The sequence below is a fragment of the Colossoma macropomum genome, unplaced genomic scaffold (genome assembly GCF_904425465.1).
Source record: "Colossoma macropomum unplaced genomic scaffold, Colossoma_macropomum, whole genome shotgun sequence".
NCBI lineage: Eukaryota > Metazoa > Chordata > Actinopteri > Characiformes > Serrasalmidae > Colossoma > Colossoma macropomum.
This window is the reverse complement of record NW_023494799.1, coordinates 16,218,467-16,246,214: the sequence shown is the minus strand read 5'-3', so window position 1 is coordinate 16,246,214 and position 27,748 is coordinate 16,218,467. Positions and strand designations below refer to the sequence as shown.

The 27,748-nt window shown below is 37.3% G+C and overlaps 1 protein-coding gene across 2 annotated transcripts in view; it reads right to left on the bottom strand.

Annotated features, from left to right (window-relative positions):
- Positions 1–16,716, bottom strand: part of tbl1xr1a (tbl1x receptor 1a) — a 58,882-nt gene extending 42,166 nt beyond the window's left edge. Inside the window, exon 1 of one of the 2 annotated variants that reach the window (XM_036585845.1) lies at positions 16,435–16,716. The gene's annotated coding sequence lies outside the window, so the exon portion shown is untranslated. Of the gene's footprint in view, positions 1–7,379; positions 7,502–16,434 lie in introns of those variants that run through there. The other variant, XM_036585846.1, reaches the window with a different exon arrangement.
- Positions 16,717–27,748: the final 11,032 nt, after the last annotated feature.

Here is a 27,748-nt window from a genome sequence, read left to right as displayed (position 1 = left end):
GCACATGCGACAATATTGTCACATTACACAGCCCTGATGCTTTGGTCAAATACATTCTTTTAAATTATAAAGCAAAAGTGGGTGTGGCTTAAACCAGAAGTGAGTGTGAAGAGCTGGAAGTGGGTAGATTTACTGACCACAACAGACAGCAAACTAATCAAGAAGTCAAGTAGTCCAGATTTCGGAGCACGTTAATTATCTTGCGGACACTAAGACTGACTCCTGAGGTACAGAAATGACAACTGAAGTGACAATTTTTTAATGCTTTGTGGTATTGAAGTAAACGAATTGTGACATCTAGATGTACTGTTCACTCTCAGATATTCCCATTTCAATACTCGGTGATGGTAAATTAAGAATTTTCAGGTTTTCCTTTTAGTTTTTTTGTTTTTTACAGCAATGACATATTGCAGGCCTTTTCCAGTAAACAGTTAAACCAGTCTGGTCGTGCATTTTTTCCCCTTTGCGTTACCTTTTATTTAACAACTCTGAAGCAACTCACATGCTTTTACTGTCTTAGCGCACCCATTTGCCATTTAAAAACTAACAGAAGAAAAAGTGTTGCTATTCTTGATATCCCTGTAAGTACATCTGCTGATGCTTCCAGGAACATTACTGATGATGTGTCCAGAAGCATTAGCAGATGTAGACACAGAGGCACTACTAGTGCTATAACTATTTTTAAATAAATAAATAAATAAATAAATAAAGAGATGGTCTCTGGCACTGAAGCAGACACAATGGGTGTTTGCAACAGCCCGTTCCGTTTTTCAAGACCTGAAGCAATTTTGTCTTATGTTTGAAACCAGATGCTGTGGTTTTGTGGATGTCCCAAAATAAGCATCGTATCATATAGGTGGCTTGATATCTGCCTTCCGTACCGAGCACAATATCCGATATATATATCGGATAACTTTACAATATCCCTACCTGCATGTTCAACCAGTGCAGCTCAAAAGCAGCATCTCTAAAGCAATCTTATCTGTTAGGTACAATAAAAGTGGCATTAATGTAGGATCTCATGAGCCAAGATGTTAAAAAATCCAGTTATGTTAATATGTAGATATATTAGTGTCTTGCTATGGGTTGCATGAAATAATAAAATGAATAGGTTTTTATGATCATCGGCTGTTACCATGGTAACTCTGTTAACTATCACCAGACACAAGCCTAGCAAATTGATATATTTACAACAAATCGAACAGAGAATAAAGTGGGGTAGATAGTTTGTGACCAATTCTTTTTGATCACTTGAATGTATGAGTGGGCATCACAATACTTAGGACATTTACATGAAACACGAAACAGATCACGATATTTTGACAAACAGACAAAATGCACATGTAATGCTACATTTAAATGTTATCACCACCAACTATCAATACACTGATTTGTTTTTTGTGTTTTATACACTGTAACTGCACAAAATCCATTAAACATGGCTAATTATGATCCCTATGTAATAAAACGAGCTGCTGGTCAGTGCTCTTTAAGTAAATATGGTATCCACAGAATGCTCAGAAAAGTGCGTTGTTGATCCTAATGCCAAAATTGATCACAATAACAAATTATCGCAATACTGCCCGCTACTTCAGTGTAACACGCAAATAAAGTAAAATGAAAACCCTCTCACCAATCCATTTCCTATGAGCACCTAAAATTCAGAAACTTAATGAGAAGCACAGTTGCTTTATACAACATAACGAGGATGTAAAATTATTTAATACATCTTGAAAGATGTATAAACACAAAAGAGGCTTTCAAACTAGGTGAATCTGAACACAACATAGAACATGTTGAAAAATGTAAGATGACAATACACAATGTGTCACAATATTTATTTTTTCTGGCATCTAGTATGTTGGAAGAAAGAAAAAAATAAATAAAAAATTCAGCCAGCTGTGCCACATTTTAAACAATGCTATCAAAAACTTTGTGTACAAATGACTTTTCTAAATAAGGTTTTGCATTATGTGCTGCACTAAATCCAATGAAATACGATTAATTATGCTCTGTAATGAAGCATGTGGTCAGTGTTCTTTAAGTACTGACTCAGAAAAATTGTGATATAATTTATTACAGTAATGATAAATGCTGTCGTATTGCCCAGCTCTACTCTCCATATTTAAAAAACAGATAAGAACATTTTGCTCTCTGCATTTACACATTTTGCCTACAAGGAAAATCCTAAACAAACTTAGAGCTTTGCTTAAGTCTTACTTCAGACTGTATGTTTGAGCTGTTCATTAAGGGCTCTTTATATCTTTACCTTCTGATGTTAACAGACTAAAACGTTCACAGGAAAAGTAGTGATTATTTAGTTTATTTATGCACAGATGTATCAGAGCAAGTCCCATTTTGAAAATGATTTAGGTATACAGACCAGGGTATCAAAGTATAAATGATTATCTCACTGAATAACGTTCCAGGGAAACTCTCAAATGGAAAAGCATCTGCACCACAGGATGTCAACAAATTACTGATGCAAGTGTCGTCTGAGCTCATCACCAGGGCCGGATCAGGTGGCTGGAGGCCTACAGCTGAAATCTCCAATTCTCATCACAAATTAATTCCTCATTTTCCCTGAGCATGTTCGCCTGATGACGTGGCATCCGCTGCACAAGCTAGGCTACCCGACATTAAGAGATATTTAGTGGACGTTTTGGTGGACATTAACATTCGGTCACTTCTCAGTTAGACATTACATGAGGACCGTACCCTCTACCGGGCTTCTTGAATTGACAGCTGTCGAAACAGGCTAATGCAAATACTAAATCAGTGAGGAGGTTAATTAATCGGCTTGGTTAAATTCTTCGTTGACAAAATTAGTTTATAATACACCTTGCATCCAAAGTCCAGCTCTATTTCCTATGAGGAGTGAGCATTCAGAAATAAGAAGATTAGGCTGGCTGTTGATCCACTACCATGCCCACAGTCCAGAAACGCCACGTTGCCAAAAAGTGACAAAAAGCCAAAGGAGATCACAGGCCCTGATGCTACTGCTTTAGAAGCATGGTACTCTCAGTCAGGGCCAAGCAGGACCCAGTGGAAGCTCCAGAGATTAAGGTTCACAAATGCAGAGAAGCAAATTCTCCATTAGGCAAGTACAAATATCGGTCTCCTGGTTTGATTTGAATGAGAGACAGCACAATGCAACTTTTGCTTTTATTCTACCGATATTGAGACCTTGATTATTGGCAGATACTACTACTGAACTATAAAATGAATTCTTTTGTACAACATTTCTATCAGGCTCAAACTAAACACAGTATTATCCTACCCTTACTGTAACCATGTGGTTACTTACTTTCCTTCACTTTACATTACGAGCAACTCTGATTCAGGCTGGATGGGCTTAATTTTTTTTTCCCCTCTGATTTCCAAACCAGTATTTTCTGCTGATATCAGCCTGATACAGAGACCATGTATCATCTCTAGTCGCAAATACAGCCATCAAATTTCAGCTAGCTATCATGTTAGCAGAGATGGGCATTTCAAATCTGAATATCAAATCTGAAATGCCCATCCCTAACGCCAACATGAAAGCTAACTGAAATTTGATGGCTGTATTTGATATTAAAATTTGAAAGACATCTGAAAGACATCTGAAAAATAAACCTAAATTTAAAAAAAAAAGCCTGGGCACTGGGCATTTCATTTGCAATGGACATCATTTTCATTTCATAAGGCTATGGCACACCGGATGCATCAGGGGTGACACAAAGTATCCAAAAATGAAGATGCACACATCACCACCAACATTTGGTATCCATAGGTGCTGCCAGTTTATGGCTTCCAGCTTTGCTCAACGGTCTCTGACTGCATAATACTGCACTAAATTGCAAACAGAAAGAGACAACAAAACACCTTAGTAGATGACTTGTGGCTTGAAATTTACAAAAAGTAAGGCAGTCAATCTAATGACAATCTAATGGCTATCTAACTTTTAGATAAACAGATGAATGCTAACTATCTCTTACTCCAGCTAAAGTTACTAGTATAGTCACATCGTAACTTTTTTCACCTCGTACCTTTTAGTTTGACAACAGCGAGTTTGTGAAGAGTTAGTTAGCTGACATCAACTCGATAAAGTCACTAAACGACCTGTTGAAAGTTTTAGTCTATTAAACATATCCAAAAGGAGCTTGAGCTTGATGTTTACCATTGCTTTTTTGTGACACTTCCCATTTGGGATAACTGTGCTCTGTACTGCCTACTGTGCGGGATGGTGCTTACCATATCAGCCCATGTGCGATAGCCTTTAGACAGCTGCAGTAGCCTTTCTGTGTTTCCTTTAGTGGATTAAACAAATTAGAACCTCTGACTAAAATGCAGACTTTTCACTGCCCTCAAGTATGGAGTTCAGACAGCTAATGGCTCTTGAATATGCAAACATATGACAGTAGAGAGTAGCTAATTTGCTTATCAAAAAAAAACATTCACTATTTGATTCTTTTAGACCTTCATTTCCTTCTTGAAAATTGCAAAACTCTCACTCATACATACTTATAGCATAAACTTGCACATGAAGGAGATATAATTCAGACATACGGTTATGCTGTAGTATAAGCAACAAATGCTGGAAAGCTCTGAAGGAGGAGTACAGTGTCTGGCAAAGCGAGACAGAACACAGCCACCATTTCTGTTTGCAGTGATCTGAGTCTAGGTTTTTAGTTTGTTACATCTATAATTAGTTCCTCTAAGAGCATAAAAGAGAACAGAGACTAGGCATAAGAGTATTCAACATTTAAGCAGTTAACCAAACAAGGCCTAATAGCCTGTTATTAGAATTCAAGGAATAGTTAGAAAACCACTAAGCAATGATTAGGACAGCTCTCCATTTGTGATTTACCAAAAATAACTTGGCAGTTTGTGACTTAAGTTTGTCTCACTTTTACCAACATTAGAAAATCTTGTCATCACTTGACAAGCAGCGAATTCTTCACACCCCCAACCTCACCTCTTTACTTGTCTCCTATTGCAGCAAACAAATGTGATAACAAGCCACTGGCAGTCAGAAGTAAACTGCGAAGCTTCTGTCACTCACTGCCAGTGCAATTGGGGATTGTCTTTAGTCAGACTGCAGGCTATGAACATAAAAGACCTCCTATCTTTTTACTGATGCATTAGTTTTTCTTTTATATTTTAATGTCTGGTTTATATCATTTAATGATTCATTATTATAATTTGAAACTGCTTAATAACATTAGCAATTTTGAAAAAGCAATAACTCAGGACAAAATTATCACCAAAACAACAGCTAGACAGTTTCTATTTGGACCAGAGGGGGCGACAAACCCCTCAAATGAGGGTCAAAGTTTTACAGACACAAACGATCCACAATAAAGAAAGCTTTCACACAAGAGCACATGTTTATTTGCTTCCTTTATGGCTCAGAGCTTTAAGCTGAAGCAGTGAAGCAGAGCCTCAAACTCCACACATATTTACAAATACAAACACACTCACAGCCTACTTTAGAGCTTCAAGCTCTTGTGTGAGTCAGTAGCGCTCCCTGTGCTGCTACAATTTTTAGCAGAATGGGCTGTTACCCAGTATCCTTGCAGTGTCTTTGCACTGGCTAAAAGAGAAATGATAACTCTGTTGCTGTTGCTACTCTGTAAACCTATTCCTGATCAGGGAATTTGTTTCACAAAAAAAACTTTGTTGTCGAGTACTATATAAAACTTGTAGTACTTCAGAGAAGCTATCTTGATTCACTGATCAGACTTTAGGTGAAGGTTTCAGTGCATTAAATATCACATATCGCTGCTGTCGGAAGAAAACCTCCTACCTCCATTTTTGTCGTTTTTCAGTTTTTGACATAATTTGAAAATACCTGTTGTCCTTTACATCGTGTGTAAACTCCATGAGGAATGGACCAAAAGACACCGCGCAAAATGACTCGAAAAAAAGTCTGGTTCCACTGACTTACATTAAAAGTAAAGTAGGTTTTTTCCTCTCCTGTAAAGTTACCATTTTGGAGATTTTTGTTTTCTTCCGACGATATCGATATGCTTTTTCCATCAATAATATTCAACTCAGTATAAAAAGACCTCATAATGACAAAACAATAAGCTACAATTAAGAATGGAAAATACTGTTTCTGATGGCGCTTTCCCTGTACGGCAACACCACATGCATAACACGTCATACACAACATGCATTGTGCTATGACTCAAAAGGCCACTCACTGCTGCGTGTAAATGAGGTAAAACCAAGACTGCAGTTTCACGCAGAACACACATGCATATAAAAAGGAAAGAAAAAACAGTTCACACTACTTATCGATTTCATGGCGCCAAATCAATAAGTGGCCCCAACACCAGCTGTCATCAGTGCACAGTTGATGTTTTGGGGAAAAGCTACCATTACAATTCTCATTCACTGCCAGGACCATGTGGCTTAGAAATTCAGATAACATCACAAATAAACACCTAGCTCCAGTATTTCGGAGAAGCTAGGCTGATTCTCTATCACTGCTGCTTCTCTTTCACTTCTAGCAAGACTACAGCTTATATAAATAAGAAGAATTTGTGAATGTTGTGTCCTTCATTAGCCAAGGTTTAGTTACCGTCCTTTTATTCTGTACTTTTTTGGCTGAGGAAATTTGCACCTTTCACTCTGCAGGAAATTGCAGAAAACTGTATTCTCACAAAGAGCCCATTCGGTGTTGATGGATGTTGTGCCGGTAATAACAATGTGTTATGCCAAGGCCGTACGATTAAACGGCATCCCAAATAAATTACATATCTTACTCACTTTTAAATGTTTCTTAATGAAACACTCGAGTTCTACTCCAAATAACTGCCTTTGCTGATCCACTGAATTTGGGGAAATAATGGTGGCCTTTTATTAATGGAAGTGCACTCAACACTACAGCAATCCTCCTTGCTGAACTTGAACTCTAGGTTACACACAACAACAATAAATGTGGTTACTGCCGTGGGGGAAGGGAACTGCTGGGCTTTTGTTTGCCTGTGAAGGAATGGGACAGAGAAATGAACATTCTGTAAGCATTCAGGGCGAGACGGCTGCTATGATCAGCAGTACATTTCTCCAAACAGTAATATAAGAGGAAATACGAGTAGTGTAATGTGTTGTGTAGGTTTGCACATTCTGACTAACTTTAGTATTCAAGTATCTGAGTACATTAGCGGATATCTGATTAACCACAGGGAAGGAAAAAACAATAACTGTCATCCAATGATGAAACATAACAAATACACCAAAATAGTGTCTTCAGTTTTTGAATACTTGAGTACCCAAACACATATCTAGAGCTGTAACGCACATTTTTTATACCCCGGTTTCATTTCAGAATACTACTTTTTACAGTAACCGTCAACAGCAACAAAGAGTCACTTCTTGATATTACTCACACACAAAGCTGCATAGCCACCATAGAATCAGTCTTCCTCCTCCTCTGCAGTTCAGATTCTAATCCACAGTGGAACCGAATCAGATCAAGAGGTTATTGAAGAACTTATGAGAACCGGAAGCCAAACTACCTTTTACCTACTTATCAGTCAAGGCTTAACGCTAACTAGCATGTGTGGTCCAGCATATGACGTAACAACCGGCCAATCTGACAATGTGCCTTACATTAATTAACATACAGTTTATTAAAGCATTCATCATTCATCATGCTTTATAGTGTCCGAATCTAATCTTCTAGCCACAAGCTAACATGCTGATCCCAAGCTAGCCACAAGCTAACATGCTAGTTGCAATACAACAATAAAAGGCAATAAGTAGGGATGTACTACAGTGCTAGGGTTCACTGGAGGGAGGGTTCATTGTCCTTTTTTTTTTGAACGTTGCTTCAGGCTAGGCCTCTCCCTGTTGTTAAGCAACAACAGCGTTGGGGTCAGTCAACTGTCCTAGGAAGCTGTCGTTTAGATATTTACAGGCAGACAGTTTAACTACCAGCAAACATGGTGCTGCTAGGAAAAACAGCTAAACTAAAGCTGAACTAGAAAAAGTTCTGTTTCTGTTTTTGTCATTATTTTGATCAGTCAAGGCTCCACCACTTACCGCCCCCCCTCCATTACAACTGCCTCTGAAAGACCACGTTTGATCTGATTGGTCAGCATAGTTAAAAAACGTGCTAAAAACTTTGCGTTTTTAAAATGGAAATAAGCACTGGTTCACAAATAATGCACAATGTGAAATCACTCCCCGCCTTAAGTCAATCAAATTCGATTCTATTTGAGTGTTTACACTACAAAACTGTCATTCAAAGCTAGGCCAAAAAACAAAATGTATCAGCCCAGAACGGCACATTACACACAAAATAAACGCAATTTTACTGCAATATTACAACTAAAATTATGTGGCTGTGTTAACAAAGATCGGATCAGTGTTTAGGACTTCACTATTTAGTTAAGTGTCATGATGTACTTTAGTGAGAATAAGGTGACCTAAACAAAAACCACAGGACCACATAATGTATTACCTCACAGCCAAATTATCTTTTTGCTTCCGAAGTGGAAAGAAAATAATACTGACTTATTAAGGAACTGTGTGATTTAATGCCTAATGTGATATTCATTAATGTCCCCTAACAAGTACATTATCTACCACAGTAAACTGGGTCTAGACAGCATAGATTTGTCTGCATGGTCTGCAATTCCCATTGTACTTGCATAATCACATTTTTTTTTCCAGGTTGTCACAGCCACACAGGCAATAAACTGTTCCCTTGAATATGAAACCGGTTATAAAACCACTGTTTCTTTACTATTATCTCTGAACATGCTATTAAGCCTCTCTCACTGACAGGCTCAGATGAAAAACATGATTAAGAAGCTCACAGACTTTGCATGTTAATGGTTAACCACTGTTCAATAATTTGTTGCTAACAATTCTGCCTGAGCAGGCGTAGTAGTTCAACAGTAATTATGGACAGGGCACTCATTTGATTATGCAGATATCTGCAACTGCAACTATCAGATATTTTCATTTTTGAATATTCTATAGAATATTATACTGAACGTTTGAATATATAGGATGCAGGACTTATCATACTTTGAATTCTATGCAACCAAAGTTTTTGCGCTGATCAAATACTGGTTTGTACTCAGAGAACATGCTAACCTCAGGGGCACTGGTGCAGAAATTTACGTCGATCTTGTTGCCAGTCTAAATATGTCCCTTAGGCCTCATTCACACCTGGTATTAACATAGTTCATGGGTTATCTGCTCAAAAGAACAGCAGTAAGTACAGAAGGATCACTCAAATCATCTTCAGAGGTGGTCAGGGACACAGTATGACCACTTAACATTTGTAGGTGTCAAGCCAATGCATCCTCGGCAACAAAGATGGACCGCCTGATCAACTACACACCACAGCAGGCATGTAGCTTCTGTCTTCCTGTTCTCTCGTTTGTTTATAATTGTTTTCAATAGCTCATACATGTACATGAACAAGAACTCGCAGGGCGTTCTTGTTACAACACTTCAGACTGACAGCATATCTCCTGCACTAATATAGCACTAAATGCACCACGTTCAGATCCCACGTACAGCACAGACACCAACAGTGTGTGGCAGAGCAGAGCTGGTTTGTGCTGAAGGTGCAGCGGAGTCTTCTAGTATCTAATCACAATGGGCCTTAAATGACACTTCCTTAAAAACTTTTTTTTCTGCTTTGTTTTAGTTTTACTGAAATCTGTTACTCCTGAAAAGATAATTTATTAAAGAAGTGAAACTAAAGTGTAGTGTCTCAATAGGGCCGAAAGATTAATCGTTCTTTTATTGAAATCGCAATTTAACATAACATGAAGTTGTGAATCGATTATAGATGAGTTAGACCAGTCAAAAGCAATCAAACACCTGACTACACAACTACAACTATCTATCAGTAACTGGCAGCATTCAAGCCTCACGCCAGGAAAAAAAAAAGCAGATAGTCTGGTTCTCTTGGCCAAAATAACAAGTCTGAACCTTATTATGTAGAAAGGAATCACTGTCACAATACTGGTCAGAAAAACAGCAATATTTTCCCAAAATAAACACAGTCCAAATAGTATTTAGTGTTGACACTGTTTAGTTGGTAGTGTTGCTACTGTTTACTATTAACACTACTCTCACACTTTACAGAAATATATGCTAATTATTGTTTGATCCATTATGAACTTTAAAGCACTGTCACATAAACTCTTCGTATATAAATGAATCACTTTAGATGAACTTCTCCAATCCATCAAAACTACACTTGTTGGAAAAAAAAAGGTGACAAGAATGTATAACAGTGTATTCACACATATGGTGTGTTTTAAAAATAATTCTGTGTGATGATACTTCACCGGCCCACGCGCGTAGCACTGATGGCTATAAAGGGTCTACCACCTGGCCTGAAAAAAAAAATCTAGTGAAAACAATGACTGATGTTATTAAGTGGTTACTGGAGACACATTTGAGATACATGGAAATGTCACTCAAGCTGGATGTTAACAGCAGGTGTGAATAGGTTAATTTTGCTCCTAACAGCTACCTAACTAGCACACTCTTATTTATTCTTGGAAACAGAACTGACAGCATGACAGCTAGCTAGGACTCAAGTACGGAGGCACCTGGTATTAAGACTAATATCACGTCAGATTAGAGTTCTAACACAGGTAGAAATTAATACCACTTTATTTCTACTTTCTAAGTAGTAAACTACAGTAGCAGTATCAATAGTTTGTTATTTGTCATAATCTAATGCCACACAAAAAAATAAATAAATAAATAAATAAAACTATCTGCAAGCACAGGGCCTTCTCACAGAATCATAGATGATTTTACAGAATTCACACACAGGAATGCTTTCCATATAAACATAGCACCACATGTAACTGCCTTCCATAACTGACATAATCTAGAATAAACGTATCTGTTGTACGCAGTTAAGTTACTGAGAGGCTGATCGAGCTACACAGGTCAGCTAAGCAATGCAAATCACTTTACTGCTTGTTTAAGTTCCCCTATGCTATGTAATCAAAGGACATCTAGATGTGACGGCCAACTCAAATATCAAAACCATCACAGATGTTGAAAAATGAACTGCCATCAACAGCTAACAGCCAAGTTTAGGACTGAGTAGTATCCCAACAACTATTATGGATCACATGGTCAATTTGCTTAAGCTATCTTGACAGCAAAAGGATAAAATACATAACACTGCTTACAGAAACGGTGACTACAAAAAGTCCATTTCCCATTTTTCAAGATGATTGCACTTTCAGTTTCACAGCCACTCAGCCCGTCACGGTGGTTCATAGCACGCTAAAATGAAAAGTGGCTTTCTATACATGAAATGTAGCACAACAAAAACTAAAACATTAGCTGCCACTATGACATCACCTACAAAAAACAAGTTAAATTGTCAGTTCATTACTTAGTAAATGCTAAACCATCTAAACCACTAGTAACTAACAATAACAACTGCCAAACAGTAAACAGTAGAGTGGAGTTGTGGTGTGAAGACCAGTTCGGTTCAAGCTACTGCTACTACTTCCTGACTACTTTCGGTCTTCATTCTCAAAGACTTGTGTCCTTGGAGTGATAGATCTACCGCTTACTGTTCACTAGGATACCCAAATCATAGAAGAGGCCGGTCACTGGACAGAAATACGAACAGGAAAGCGTGTAACACATAACATGGCGTCAGTTTGCAAAGAAAAAACAAATCAGTGGGCCTCCCACCCCCTCGCTGTAAAGTGCAGCAGTTACTAAGCCAAACTCTACAAATTATTTATGAGGTTTTGGTCAGATTTTATCAGCAATTTCCAAATTTTTTTAAACGGTAATCTGACCTTCAGTTTTGAGTATAAGAGATACGAGCCTGGTATGGCTGGAAATAATTGCCCGGTGGTGTTGCAAAGATGGCCACCGAGTGAACACTTTCTTGTAATGACTTTGCCAAAACCTATGGCTACAAAATCAACCAGGTGAATAATCACAGACTACAGAAGTGGATACTGTGGCATTTTAACAATAATATTCAAAAACAATTTAAAATCACATCTTTTCTGGAAGATTCAAATCTCACTGAGCGTGCTAGCGGAAATTAGCATTATGGCAGCAGCAGTCAACGCTATCACTGCTTGGCATATATGCTAGCACACTCCATTTCCATCCACATTTCAAAAATATGTTAGATTTCTGCATTGGTTGCGCAAAGTGCTGGACAGTAGTACAAGCTATACAAGTTTAAGTCTTTTTTGCAAAGTAGACCAGTACACACCAGTTTTCTAGCTTGAGCACGAATGCTGAATGTCCAAGATAGTTAGTAGTTGTGGTTGTGTTGTCACTTGCAAAGCATGTGGGTGTTTAGTTACGTCTGAGAGATCAAACTCATCTACAGGTTGAACTCACCTACACCGGCTTGTTCTTCTTGGACTAAACTTCCCCTCTTAAAACTTCAGCCAACACTGTTCATTATGAAAGCTGTAACTATACATTCTTTTATTTATGCCATCTAATGGACTGTTTGATTATTGAAGCTTGCAAACGATCAGCACTAATCAACAACCCACCCCAGCAGTCCTCCTCCCTCCCAAAGTTAATAGTAAGCTGTGCAACAACGTGACTATAGTCATCATTTTTCTTTATTTGAATTCTGTTCAAAACATCATGAAGCCAGTATTGTGAATCAAATCAAATGTGTCATTACCCCCAGTATTTATGCTTAGATCCGATACATGAAAAACAGCACCACAAATATTGCTACCGGCTAATACAAGCTACACACGGAAGTTAATAACAACAGCCACAAATTTTCATACTGATCCATCCCTCTTTAAAAATTTAACATGCATTTTATAAAACCCTGATCCAAATTAAATTCCAGCCAAGAAGGGAGGAAACAGAAGCTTGTAGTATCCATAACATTCGAGACATAAATGTCTAGTTCGAGACAAAACTTTCAGTTTAAGAAGAACATAAAATATTGTAGGGTTTCTTTTTTTTAATTCTGAAGTCTGTGCTCATCTAGGGAAACATTTTATGAAGAACAACACTGCTCAGACTACACCTTTAGCCATATTTGGACTAAGACAAGACAATCAGCAACTTTTGTAGAGAGTAATTTAAGTTGTTTGTTCATATAACCGTTCAAACATCTATCTGAACCTACCGGTACAAAATTCTGTCTGAAACACAGTCAACACAGTGGTCACAGTTAGGCATGACTCATACCCTATGAAAAAACAGAAAAGGGACAGTACTGTCCTCAATGTAAAACATTCACAAAATATCAGAACTGAACAAGAAAGATACATTCATAAAAAATCCACTTCACATTAATAGTTCAACTCTTAGAGCATCAAATAAACTAAATTTAAATTATTCCGACGTAACATTTTCAACAGCTGTAAGTGTCCACTGTGTTTGGTCAAGGTGGTAAATTAATCTACAGTGCATAATGAAAAAACAACATTAAATTGTTTATTGTTTACATGAATCACACTACAATTCTGATAATATTCACTGGTAATCCATGACAAGGAAAGACCTTTTAACAGCTCTCATCCACCTCAGAAACAGTGGTAACAAGGAAAGCACTAATCAAGTATACTGTTAAAAAAAGCCTCAGACACATTCTGATTTGGTTGCCTTGAGCAAATGCAGGCCTTCCAGTGGGCTAAGTGGAAAAACTTTGTCAGTTCACGTTAAAGCAGTCAAGGTGAGGAGTGCTGGCTGAAACTGAGTGTTTTATCTGCTGTAAGTATGGCTGTAAGTTTTCAACTATTAGTTATTCTACCTTTTAAAGGATGGCACTTTTCAAAACGCTGAAAACAGCTGTAGGTAATATTGTACCAGAAAAACACTAACGTTTTCCTCACTTTTTTGAAATAAGAGTTTGACGTAACATACAACATACTGTAACATACAGTGGTAGAGCGGAAAAGTGTCAAAATGTACTATGCCCTCTCCAATCCATACAATCCATATATGGAAACTAATCTGCAAAAACAGCCCATTTTGAATACTGATATCACAAAAAGAGACATTTTCATATATCTGTCTATTCAACCAACAGCAGTTTAGCTCTGTTCATTCACGCTGAATTTGTAAGGAGTGCTTCAGCAGCCTGGACTGCTTTTCGCACATTACAGGGCAGCCAATCAGAAGAGAAGCCGTTTACATATATAAGACTTAGAGGCACAGCCTGTATAATTCTAGGGGATAAAGAAAGGTTGGAAAATGGTCATGTAAAAATGAATTAGGACTGTTTTTGGTGCATAAAACCACACAAATGTTGGACGTATATATCTCAGGGAAAGTGCAAGATGTTTGAGCCTATTAATCTGAATTCCAGACAAAAGTCAAAGAATTACATCTGAGAATATTCGAAATGACCCACAACATTAAAATAAAACAGATCTTACATCATACAACAGCCAAAGTATCATACCAATAACACTTGGTGTCATTCTCAGATTATGTTTTTCCAAACCAAATTTAACTGAACTAACTTAAAGAGAATGGCTTAACACTGCACAACATAACAGATACAGCCAGTCAGCTTAAACTACTTTACCTGATGACCTGTGCAGAAAAAAAAGCCTAGGTCTAGTTCAGAAAAACACTCCTGCACACAGTCTAAAACAGTGAGCAACCATCTGGCCATCTTATCTCTGGCTTGCAACCTTGAGGCCTTAGAGAAACAGGGTCAACTCTGCAGCACAGCACTGGAAATTCAGCAAACAAGCTCATACAGCCTAAACTGTACTTGGAAAACAAAAATTCCAGTCCGCTAGAGTATTGTCTGTCTGCTGCATGAGGTAGAGAGGGGCGAAAAAAAACAGCCTGGCTCTAGATTTCATCCGTACCATCCCCCACATCTTGCATCAATCCACCGTCAAGCACCAGTTACATAACTGTGCCACTCCACCAGAGAACAGAGAAAGGCAGAGACTTAAGACAAAGCATTAGCTACTGAAAATAATGAAACAGCACATTAATGATTCACAAACTGTGATTAGAATTATGTTTCTCACATCAGGGTATTTTTTGTCTGCATTGTGGGTTATTCATGAGAATAAATGAATGTGTTATAAAAGGAGGATATGAATGCAAGAGTAGGTCTATATTCAGTGAGAATTGTGTTCTGAAACAGCTTTGAGGGGAGAAGAAAAAAAAAAAGCACTGAAGGTTTCTTAACAGAACAGATCTAGGCCACTGACATAACATACATAATTCCCCTCCCCCACACGGAGGCAAAAGCTACAGCCTAGCTCTTTATGCCCAAAGTAGTAACCAAATGCAGAAATGGGGTCAGAAATATACAAGAGGAAAAGACTGAGAAACGTGGTCGGGTTTGTTTGAAACCTGCTACACTGTACGACTGCCAATCTGGTGAGAATAGCTTTGACTAGGAGCTGGACTCCCCTCCCCCATAGACGCTGGAAGTAAGTTCACATCCACACTGCTGTCATGTGGATACGCCATTATTTTTCCATTAGTTTAACATTACTTCAATTGAACCTTCCTAAAGATGTGTCACTAAATAATAAATACAAATAATCTGCAACATCAGTATAAACATGGAAACAGTTGCGCTCACTCTTCAGAATTACCTCTCCAGGCGATACGAAAATGTCCCATGACCAAACAATCTAGCTAGCTATGGTATTAACTGCTAACATGCTGCTGGTTCTGAAATTGATTGGTACTAGGTGAAATGTGGAACAGTATGGATGCAATAAACAAACAAACAAATAAACAAATAAATAATTAAAGAAATAAATACCTTCACTATATTTTTCCTTATGTTATATAAGTTGAAATTAAAAATGTAAACAAACTGATGGCATTAAATATGCCTCATGTACATTAAGAAACATATGCATTATATATGTACGTGTGTGTGTGTATATATATATATATATATATATATATATATATATATATATATATACACACAGATGTATGTCACATATATAAATATATACATACATACAAACAATATACATATATATATATATATATATATATATATATATATATATATATATACATACACATATACATACATACACACACACACACACACACACACATATGAATATGTATGTATATATGTGTGTATGTATACACACACACACACACACATACACACACACACACACACACACACACACACAAAACAAACACACGTATTTACACACACCAACCACTAATATCAAGTTAGAGGAAGCAAGATAGTACTGCATTTACATACACGCACACATTCACAAACACGCACAATGTGTACACACACACACACACACACACACATTCACACTCTGTGCCCATCCCCCACTCGGTCCTATCAGCTAGCTAAGAAATCTCCTTATCAAACAATAAATGGCCGTATATCGTTATAAATACCATCGACTCATTTTTACGCACACTAGAGACGTTCTGTGACTATTATAATGAATAAAAGACAAAAAATACACTTACTTTAAATATCCGGATCAACACAAGGGGTGCCTTCTGTGCTGTGCTGCCTGTGTGGAATTTCCTCCTCCTCGACTATTTTTTAAAACAGAGCCGCAACAAAGCGTTATAAGCCTGCTTTGAAACGTCGAAGAGCGAGTTAAATTCCCAAACGAACGTCCGGTTCGGTTTACATCGGCGTAGATAGGGCTAAAAACCTTTTAAAAATATATTTAAGAGCGAATGAGGTACATTGTGGGGCTGTTTGCTAGTGGAGAAAGCCAAACGGTTCAGGACCAGCCAACGGCTTCAGACACTCAAACACTGGAGAGGTGACTTTCCAGGCGAAAATGGGGGGAGGCCTGGGCGGTTGTGCTCTGCAGCTTTGTTGAAAACCGAAGCAGTAACGCAGATATAAAAATAGAAAGCACTCGTTTATTTTACACGACGAAATACACATTTTTTTGGTACAGTTGCTACATTAAATCCAACATGTAATACACGCCACATACAAAAACAGAAGAATTTGTACTGGTTGAAGGTTAATGTATATAATTTGGAGGAAGGTGATGAGGCTGAGGAATAATTTAGTAAAAGCATCATTTTGCTAACTCTCCTTTAGCTTATTTTAGCTAAGGTGTTTGAATGTCACAAGTGGTTTCCTGTTACATTTTTCAGCTTCAGTCTTTTGATCTAGCTAATTTTAATAAAAGCTAATACTCTACATTAACATTAATGGTACAGGGATCAGTATATTTTCTAGAGTATATAAGATTATAGATCTTTGCTAATTAATGTCTCCTTGTTCCAACCATAAATGCCTTCATTTGTGGCAACTGTTGCTAGGTCACTCCGAACTTTGGTTAAATCACATTCAACCTAATGAGAAATTTCTGTGCAAGGTTTTGGCCAAATATGAATTTAGGGTATGTTATTAACTCCAAAATATATTTTGTGTGTGAAAAGTCATAAGGTTAGATCGATGCTGTCAAAAGTTGACGTGAGAAAAAGGTTAGGACCTTATAGTTACGTCTCTGTGTTTAACTAGCTGACATGGAACCAAAAGGATGTTAAACAAAGCATGTTTAGCCGCACTGCAGTCCAGTTTTTATGCGAGTTTAGTCATATGTACGTTGTTATGTTTAAGCTGAAAGCACCAACTTTTGACAGCGTCAACCTATATTGTTACACCAAGTCTAAGGAAATTTCTCTATGAGAAATTGCTATGACAACTTGTAGTAAATGGAAATGTTCCAAAGCAGATACATTGTACCGTACATACATTTCTCTTCTGAATTTAACTGGATCCTCTGAATTATGAGGTCTTATGAGTCGAAACATGAATATTGCTACATGTGAGCTACCACTGCTGCACACTGAACTGACATCACAAGATGGCTGCCTCACCAAGATACCCCACGCAGCTATTGGGTATTGTGATGAAGTTTAACAGCAAACTTACATTAATGTGTGTCATTTCAGTGCGCAGGAGTGTTAGCTTGCTTGTAGCATGTATGTAGTAATATTCGTATTGACTCCTAAACAACCTTGTAATTCAGAGAATCCAGTAACACTCGAGGAGAAAGTAGGACAAAAACACATTAGCTCTGGAACAGTTTTCCACAGGGAGATCATATCAGCTTCCATTGCTGCTGACCAGCATACCAGCATCCAAAATACAACATATGCTGGTTTTGGTGGTGACCAGCCATGCTGGTCTATGCTTGTTTTTTGTTGTTGTAATGTTATCCAATATTATCACTGTAATTTTCTATTATAGTTGTTAAAACATCTCAATATCTGTAAGTAAATACAGTAGTATACAAATATGGCAACGGATTGTGTAGTTATCTTCATATTACTTGATTACATGGACAACTTTTATGTTCTAAGGTTAGCCTTAAAGGCTAATTAGCCAGGCTAAGAGTACAGATTCACAGACAGCTTTATGTGTACTGTGAATGGAGGTGTTTACATTTTTCACATTCACTTGATTGCCAAATTCACACAACCGAGAGCTGCTAGCATGGCAGCCAAAACATTCAGCAACACACTGACAGTATTTGTTCAAATAAGTGCATTATGTAGCTGATAAATTGCAACCAAGCTGATAAATTAGCCACAGACAACATTCCCAACAGGTCTGGAGATCCTATAGGAAACATGGGATCGTCTTCAGTTTTTAAAAGAAATGTTGGCTGTTTGTGAGATGTTAGCGACTGATTAGCGTACATTACTTCTAACATTGGCTCCTTTTCAGTCTACAAAGACATCTAAATCCTCATAAGGAGACTGAAACTTTGTTATCAAAAGGCATTTTTAAGGCAAGTAATTTGTATCTAGAAGTTTGAGCCAGTAATGTAATCTGTAAATTCCACAACTGATCGTTGCACAAGCACAGAGGATTAGTGTGACTAGCTTGCGCACAGAGCTTTCTATAGACACTTCTATGATATTGAAAAAGAAGTAGAAGAGATTACATGATGTCATAATTTAGCAATTATGAACAAACACCAATGACTATGCAATGTCTTTATAAGGATTTTTTTTTTCAAAATCTGTTTAATACATTTCCATTTATTTCATCATGCACAAAGCTCATTTTATTTTTCAGGCTTAAAAAGACAATTTCCCTCATAAGCATATCTCTCAGACCACAAAAGCTCACAACACATCAGTGCATAAATAAACTTTAATAAGGTCTAATGCAGACAAAGATATTTGTTGTCTCTGATTATTATTATATGCAAAAGTAAATGAATCACTTCGCGAATGTAGTCATTCATGTAACATCCCGGAAGAGTGTTAGACCAAGATGCAGATCGGGTTCTCCTATGACTAAGAAGTGAGTGATTGAAATGACAAAAAGCTGCATCTGAAATCCTGACACACTCAGGCCGAGGCAGCCATCTGGCATTTCACACCAGGGACACAGATAGATACCACATTCAAAAGAGGAGAAAGGGAGGCAGGCAGGATGAGGAGCTCAATTGTTTGGAGCTTGGCACAAAAGACACTCCTCTGCGAGGTTTTGAAAACAAAGCCTGTGAATGATGGGTGGCAGGTCAGAGTATGAGCTTTAGTCTGAAGAAGCAGCAGGGAATTAGGGAATTAGCAGCAGAGGAGGAATCAGTACACAACACGGTGGTTAGAGCACTGCAGTGCGAATAAGATTTCCCAAAACTTCTGTATCTTGAACTACCCTGCCTGTGTTTGTGCACACACCTGTGTTTCTAAGCACAGTATTGCAGCATACACACACACACACACACACACACACACACACACACACACACTATATATATATATATGTAGCGTCGCTTTCAGAACCTCGTCTCCATTTTTTATCATTTTCCTTTTTGTTTCTTGATTCAAAAATGCGAAGGTGAAAAAGGTCACATTACATTCACTTGCATTAAAAATAAAGAATGTGTTTTCCTTCACCAGTTAACATTTTTGGATTTGGAAATGCTCCAAAATAATTTGGAGTAAAATGTATTTACATTAATTTTTATTGAAAATTAAAAAGGTTTTTAGCTTCTCCTGTAAACTTACCATTTTATACATTTTATGGACAGCCACATGGACAGATATAATGTTAAGTAATGATGGCTGGAGGGTTAAAGTAGACAAAAATTGATAACTTAAATAATATATATATATATATATATATTATATATATATATATATATATATATATATATGTGTGTCACTTTCAACATCTAATATGTGTTCTATGTTCTATTGTGTCCCAACCTTTTGGGAATTGGGGTTGTGTGTGTGTGTGTATATCTGTTGTCAGAAGGAAACCTCATATCTCCAAAATGATAACTTTACAGGAGAAGGAAAAAACCTACTTTACCTTTAATGTAAGTCAATGGAGTCATTTTCGGTCATTTCTTTTAGTTCATTCATCATGAAATTGACATACAATGTAAAGGACAACAGGTATTTTCAAATTATGTCAAAAACTGAAAAACGTCAAAAATGGAGATAGGAGGTTTTTTTCTGACAACAGTGACATATATGAAAAGAAAATACACATTTTTGATTTGAATATACTATATATATATATATATATGTATATATATATATATATATTCAATATATATTCAATATATACCCACGAAGCCCCTCTGTTATAAAAACCAAGAGCTACTGTTGTGCTATGCTTATAGAACCTTCATCCTGCTAAACGTGAGTGAGTGAGTGTGAGTGAGTTATAAGACAGGGTCTATGAGGTGCTTCACATCTAAAAATATGTATAAATGTATGTATGTATTGAACAAAACCAACCCATGATTACTGCTAGTTGCTGTTATGCTTCATGTGTCTTCTATTTTATTGTATGCACTGTTTTGGTCTGTTTCTCAGTCAGAGATCAAATAACATGTGTACATTGTCACTGTTGGAACAAACAGGAAAGGGAAAAAACAAATTTGATGTAAGTTAACATAATGAAATTTTACTTCGTGTAAATTTGGACTTTTTCTGTACAGCAACAGTCTGCACATTTACATAAATAAACACTGCTTATCTCCATATCTGTGTCTGTGCATCTGAGAGGAAGTAACACATCCCGCCTTCATTCCACTGCATTACAAGAAATGATAAACCTACGTCAACATGACATCATTCTTTGTTGGCAAAGAAATAACTAACAGGCTGTAAGCTACGAAAGCACAGGTGTTATTAGCAGCATACAGAGCTGCTCTTGAACCTGTGATCCTCATTATTATTCTGTTTTGAATGTGACACATACTTTCTAGTACCAGCATGTGATACTGGGCAAAAAATTAACAAGCTGAGGAAGTATTATAATATTAAATGTAGTACATTAAATACACTAACAAAGCATTAACCACAATCATTAAATGAACATGGTTGATGGTTTTTATCTGTCATTTTGTTTGAATGTTTAGATGCATAACCCGTCTGCTGGAATGCTGGTACAAGTCCCAGTAACGCTCTCGATAATGACACTAATTATGTCCTTCAGAATGCTCGACACTTTAATTCCTGAATGTAAAAAATAGCATTCTGAAATCCTGTCTCCATTTTTAGATAGCGTGGTGGTAATAACTGCACCCATGCCGCTTGTAACTTCCTGAGAAAAGTCGGTGAGGTGTAATGTTTTGCAGATTTTCACTGAGCACTATCAGTCAGGCCATGTGTGGTGGGGGAAGGGCAGAAGTAGAAAATCCTCTCCAGCCGCTGCTGTTTTTTCCACCGTCTGACTCAGGGCCCATGTGGTTTTGGCAGACACGGAGAGGCATTTCCTGTTGAGAGAATTTACGTAATTCACGATTTTTCAAACTCCATTTCCCCCCTCATTTTCCTCCAAGCCACCACACCCCTTAAAACTATGCATATTATCTTCCTGGTTTCATACTTTAATTGCGTGCAGCGAAATACTTCCCCAGTCAGGCTGAAACACATCATTCTGAAGCCACATTTCTGACTCTAGTGCCACTTCTGGCCATTCAAACTGTGCTTTCGCTGAGAAAAGGAGAGAAAGAGCTGCAGCTAAAGCTTATGTCTGGAGCTATGAGACACTGCAGGATCCCACCCCTCCCCCACGCTGGCTTGTAAACTCATTTTCGCCTGGCTGGTCACTCCCTGCAATAGATAGATTCCACCCCACCCCCTATCCTTTGCTCAGTCATTCAGACTTGGAAAGTCAATAACAAGCTGACATCATCATTGGTTTGTATATTACACTGCTGCTTTCATAGCCACTATCTCCTAATAAAATGAAGCTCCATAGTTTAAAGTACAAATATCATTAGAAAATGAAGTTAAAACAGTAACAATTAAAGGCTGTTGTTCAGCAGTGTGTGTATGTGTGTGTGGCAGCGGTGTGTGGGGCATTATTTGGTGTGACTCCCCTGGTTCCTGACCTTCACATGGTCACATGTGGTATCAGTTTGACAGGTCTCATAATCCCATGGCAGGCCTAGTGCCTCTGGGTGTTAGATCAGTCAGTTGTAAAGAAACTGTAAGCTGCAGATAGAATACAGTATGTACAAGCATATTTTCCTTTCAATACTGTATGCAATAGTTGTGTGACTAGTTAGGTAGTAGGAAATATGAACTTTGAAATCTGATATGCTACAACTTGTTTTTGATCTTGTCAGAGATAGTATAATGAAATTAATAATACAGTTGATCTATCCATACTCCACCCACAAAGGCAGTCTTTCATAGCAATAGACACAAGCTTTACAGAATGTGGCAAAAATCTCATTCAACCTAATGAATTTATGTTGGAGATACTATGCTATCAAGCCTGACTGTGATGTAGTAACTAATCGCAACTATGCATGTTGGCAATAAATTTGCCAGTCTTTGCCACTTTCTTGCTATAAAACCATATACGCCAGTCACCTAGAGCCCCGAGCCACCAGGGGGCCCTGCGAGCATGTAATTTTATTTTATTTATGATTTACAATTTTATTTCCATATACAAACTTGTACACTATGATTCTATTGTATGTAGTTGTTTATTGTTTTATTGCCTTTAGCATTTAGCCTTTGCCTTAGCATTTATTAAACTATTAAAGCTGCACTATGTAAGATTTTTCCACGTCATATGCCTTGAGAAACACTGTGTGCAGTGGTATAGTTGGACATCCATGCATTTTACGTAATTTATACGTAGTACCCTTACTATATGTATGTATAGATTTTTTTTTATTTCAAGTCCGTGTTCCAAGTCGCTTTACATATCAGGGAGAAAAAAAAATATCACCTGCAAGTTTCAAGACCTATAGCACAATACGATCAGTTGCACAGGATGAGTGACCTTATACCTTAATTATGTTTATTTTATTAAAATACGTGATTGAACATTCTATTTTGTCATTACCAATACAATCATAACACTACTGAAACATTACCAAATGTTTTGGTACTGACAATTTTAGCTCATTTTGAGCATCACTCAAAAACACTAGCCAGTACATGAGTAGCAAACGCAGCTTTGAACAATTGTACACACATAAACTCATTAATTTAAAAAAATGATTACTCAGTTGAGGAAAATGTGTGTTTCCATAGTGACAATTCTTACTGTTACTGATTTTCAGACTTAGGGACACATTTACTTCAAAACAATGGGATATAACTGCTCACCATGTGGCCATGAGGGAAAGGGATGCAGTCTCACTTCCTGCTCTAAAATGCAGTATATATATATATACACATATATGACACACGTGTACTTTTTCTTACTTTTTTTTTCTACAAAAGAACGGATTTGTGGGCAGGGCACGGATTGGTCAATTAGGAACATTTGTCCACAATCTACATCATGTAAACCACTTCCGTCAGCCAATGAGGCATCATAGCTAGGTTAAATCATTACTTGTCCCCCTGTTGTGTCATGTTCCAGACAATCGACTTATCGGTTCCTAACAGAGACAAATCAATTTTGTATTAATAGAACACTATTTGTCATGCACTATTGCATACAATCAGAAAAAAAGATTCTACTTATAGTTTCTTACACTGAAGGCTTCATGAATTATTTTACTATATTACTGCATGAATTGAGTTGTGAATTGAGTGATAAATGGTTACTAATTAGTTGTTCAGATGTTTCCAATGCATCAATGCATCATGTATTGTATATTGTTAAGGTAGAAACTAGGCTGATTGCCAGTGGAAGCAGATCCTTGAAACATAGTGGATGTATGAGTACATGCAATAGCAGGTCTAGGATAAGGAAGTGCAATTGAATTGTTAGGTCAAAGTTCAACAGATCCTGGCAACCATGTTTGCAAAGGGAACAAAATTAGAGATACTCAATCCAAAAGGTCTAACTGGATAACAATTCATTTTCATTCCGATCCAAGTTCAATTGATCTATTAATGCTTCAGTGCTTTTCAGTGTGTTCTGGCTCAAAAAGAACAGAGATATTTGTGACAAAACACGTCTTGTTTCTCAAAGTCAAATGCTGTGCCTGAAAAAGCGTAGCGGCATACTGTATACCCACTGCACCAGTATATACTGTATACTGCCTACTGTACCAGTATATACTGTAATATACTGCATACTGCACCAGTATATACTGTATACTGCATACTGCACCTGTATATACTGTAATATACTGCATACTGCACCAGTATATACTGTATACTGCATACTGCACCTGTATATATTCTATACTGCCTACTGCACTAGTATATATTGTATACTGCCTACTGCACCAGTATATACTGTATACTGCCTACTGTACCAGTATATACTGTAATATACTGCATACTGCACCAGTATATACTGTATACTACATACTGCACCTGTATATACTGTAATATACTGCATACTGCACCAGTATATACTGTATACTGCATACTGCACCTGTATATATTCTATACTGCCTACTGCACTAGTATATATTGTATACTGCCTACTGCACCAGTATATACTGTATACTGCATACTGCACCAGTAATACACTGTATACTGCATACCACACCAGCATATACTTTATACTGCCCACTGCACCAGTATATACTGTATACTGCATACTGCACCAGTAAATAAGATATACTGGATATTGCACCAGTATATACTATATACTGCTTACTGCACCAGTATATATTTTATACTGCCTACTGCACCAGTGAATATTGTATACTGCCTACTGCACCAGTATATCCTGTATACTGCATACTGGACTAGCATATACTGTATACTGCTTACTGCACCAGTTTATATTGTATACTGCAGCAGTACATACTGTATACTGCATACTGTACCAGTATATACTGTATAGTGCTTACTGAACTAGTATGTACTGTATACTGTGTACTGCAGTAATATATACTGTATAATGCACACTGCATTAGTATACACTGTATACTGTGTACTGCACTTCTATGTATACTGTATACTGCACTAGTATATGCTGTATACTACCTACAATACTATTATGTACTGTATAATGTATACTGCACCAGTGCGTACCATGTACTGCATACTGCACTAGTACATACAGTGAAACTTGATGGATGTATGAGTACATGCAATAACAGGCCTAGGATAAGGAAGTGCAATTGCATTGTTAGGTCAAAGTTCAGCAGATCCTGGCAACCATGTTTTGGGACAAAAGGGACAAAATTACATATACTCAACCCAAAAGCTCTAATTGGACAACAATTAATATTCATACCGATCCAAGTTCAATTGATTTGTCAATGCTCCAGTGCTTCTCAGTGTGTTCTGGCTCAAAAAGAACAGAAATATTTGTGACAAAACATGTCTTGTTCTGCATAATGCACCAGTACATACTGTATACTGTATACTGCACCAACAGATACTGTATAATGCCTAGTGCACCAGTAAATACTGTATACTGCATACTGCACTAGTATATACTGTATACTGCATACTGCACCAGTAAATACAGTAAACTGCATTTTGTCACTGCACTAGTATATTCTATATACTGTATACTTCACTACTATGTACTGTATATTGCATATTGCATCAGTATATACCATATACTGCACACCGCACTAGTATATACTGTATACTGCCTACTGCACTAGTATGAACTGTATACTGCGTACTGCAGTAATATGTACTGTATACTGTGTACTGCACTTCTATGAATACTGTGTATTGCACTAGTATATACTCTATACTATCTACTATACTATTATGTACTGTATAATGTATACTGCACCAGTATGTACTGTGAACTGCATACTGTACCTGATACAAGATATAGTCAAAACATGTGCCTAAATGACCTTTGAAAGAAAGTTTTCTACCCTATTTGTCTGCGTTACACTTATATTTCTCTATGTTTGCTAAATTGAGTCATTTCATTTCCTGTTTAACAATAATTGGCAATATAAACTAGTTTGACTGAATAATAAGAGAGAGCTGCGTTTGTTATCACAGGGGTTTCAGAATAGGGGAAATTCTCATAAAAACTAACAAAAATAACTGCCTTATTAGCCAACATTGATCCATTTTGTCCAGAGCTCTAAATATTACAGTCTGTTAAGGTGGGAATGACTCTTTCACGGTCTTTGTTGTGTGGACTGTTCATCTGAGACTAGCATTAGCACTGTTTAACCACAATATCTATGTACTTCTATGAACTTTATTGAGTTGGCAAATGAAGCAAGCAAACCCACCTCAAGACCAGCAGGGAAAGCCGATGGGGCTTCAATGTTGCATTGAGAGTGTTAGCATTTGGCCAACATTTTGAAGTCAGACTCCCAAATGGAAGTCACCCTGGAAGCTCACTTGATCCCCCTTATGGACTAGATGAAGGGCAGAATTAAACAACCCTGAAGCCCTGTGACTGGCCTGGTAACATGCACGTTAAGTCAGTGAGTCTGCAAGTTTGGGGAAGGCCAGAGATTGAGATTGGGCAAGTTTCAAAAACCACTTGCTAAGCTAGTCTATTTGAGTTACTCAACATCTGAATGTGGTTGGAGGCTACTGTGTGGTAAATTAATTTTAACACAATGTTAAACTGGTGCCTAGAGGTTTCCATTACTTGTTAGCTACATTAGCCTTGGAGCTCCGGTGCAAAAAAGAAACAAACTTTGGACACCAAAGTGTCTTGGCTGATTGGCCTCCTTTGGGGTAAGGAGTGCAAATTTCATTTTTTGTTGAAGCAACCCTTTTATTAACACTGGTTTTGATTGCAAGTAAATTTGAAATAAGGTGTGTAGAGAGGGTAAGGAAGATGTTTTGAAAAATCCTGTTCTATGTAATCACTTATCCCTGTCAGTGAGTGTCAGTCAACAAGTTCTTTGCCCCATGGTTCCTCTTTTTTCACGCAGTTCCTCAGTCCCAACAAATTGACCTCTTTCACAATTTATAAGAAGTTTCATGTAGCTTAAAAAACTGCAGACATGAACTTTTGCTTTGAAAATGTGTTTTTTTACAGCAAAAACATATTGGGATTATAAAAAATGATAAGAAACACATGTGCATAGTGCTTTCTAACAGAAGCGTAGTCGTATCAAAATACAACTGCTTTTTTCATGTGTTTTTTCCATTAATTTGTCTCCCTCCTACAGATGCTGCTAACAGCAACAGCCTTTGAAGGAAATCAGATAGTCCTCAACCAGTGGTACTTTATGGATGTACAGATCAATTCTTAAGACAATTACAAAGCAGAGTAGAAGAATAGAACAGAGCAGAATAGAAACAGAAAGAAGTAGAAGGAAGTTGTGAACGAATTGTATGTTGACTTGACAATGCCTGCTAATAATGTTGAAAGCAGTTAGCAGGGTTTAGTGCATGATTGAAAGTAGTGGGTTGTTTATGATGTGTTTATGTGGTTGTTTTGGGTTGTTTTAAATTAAAG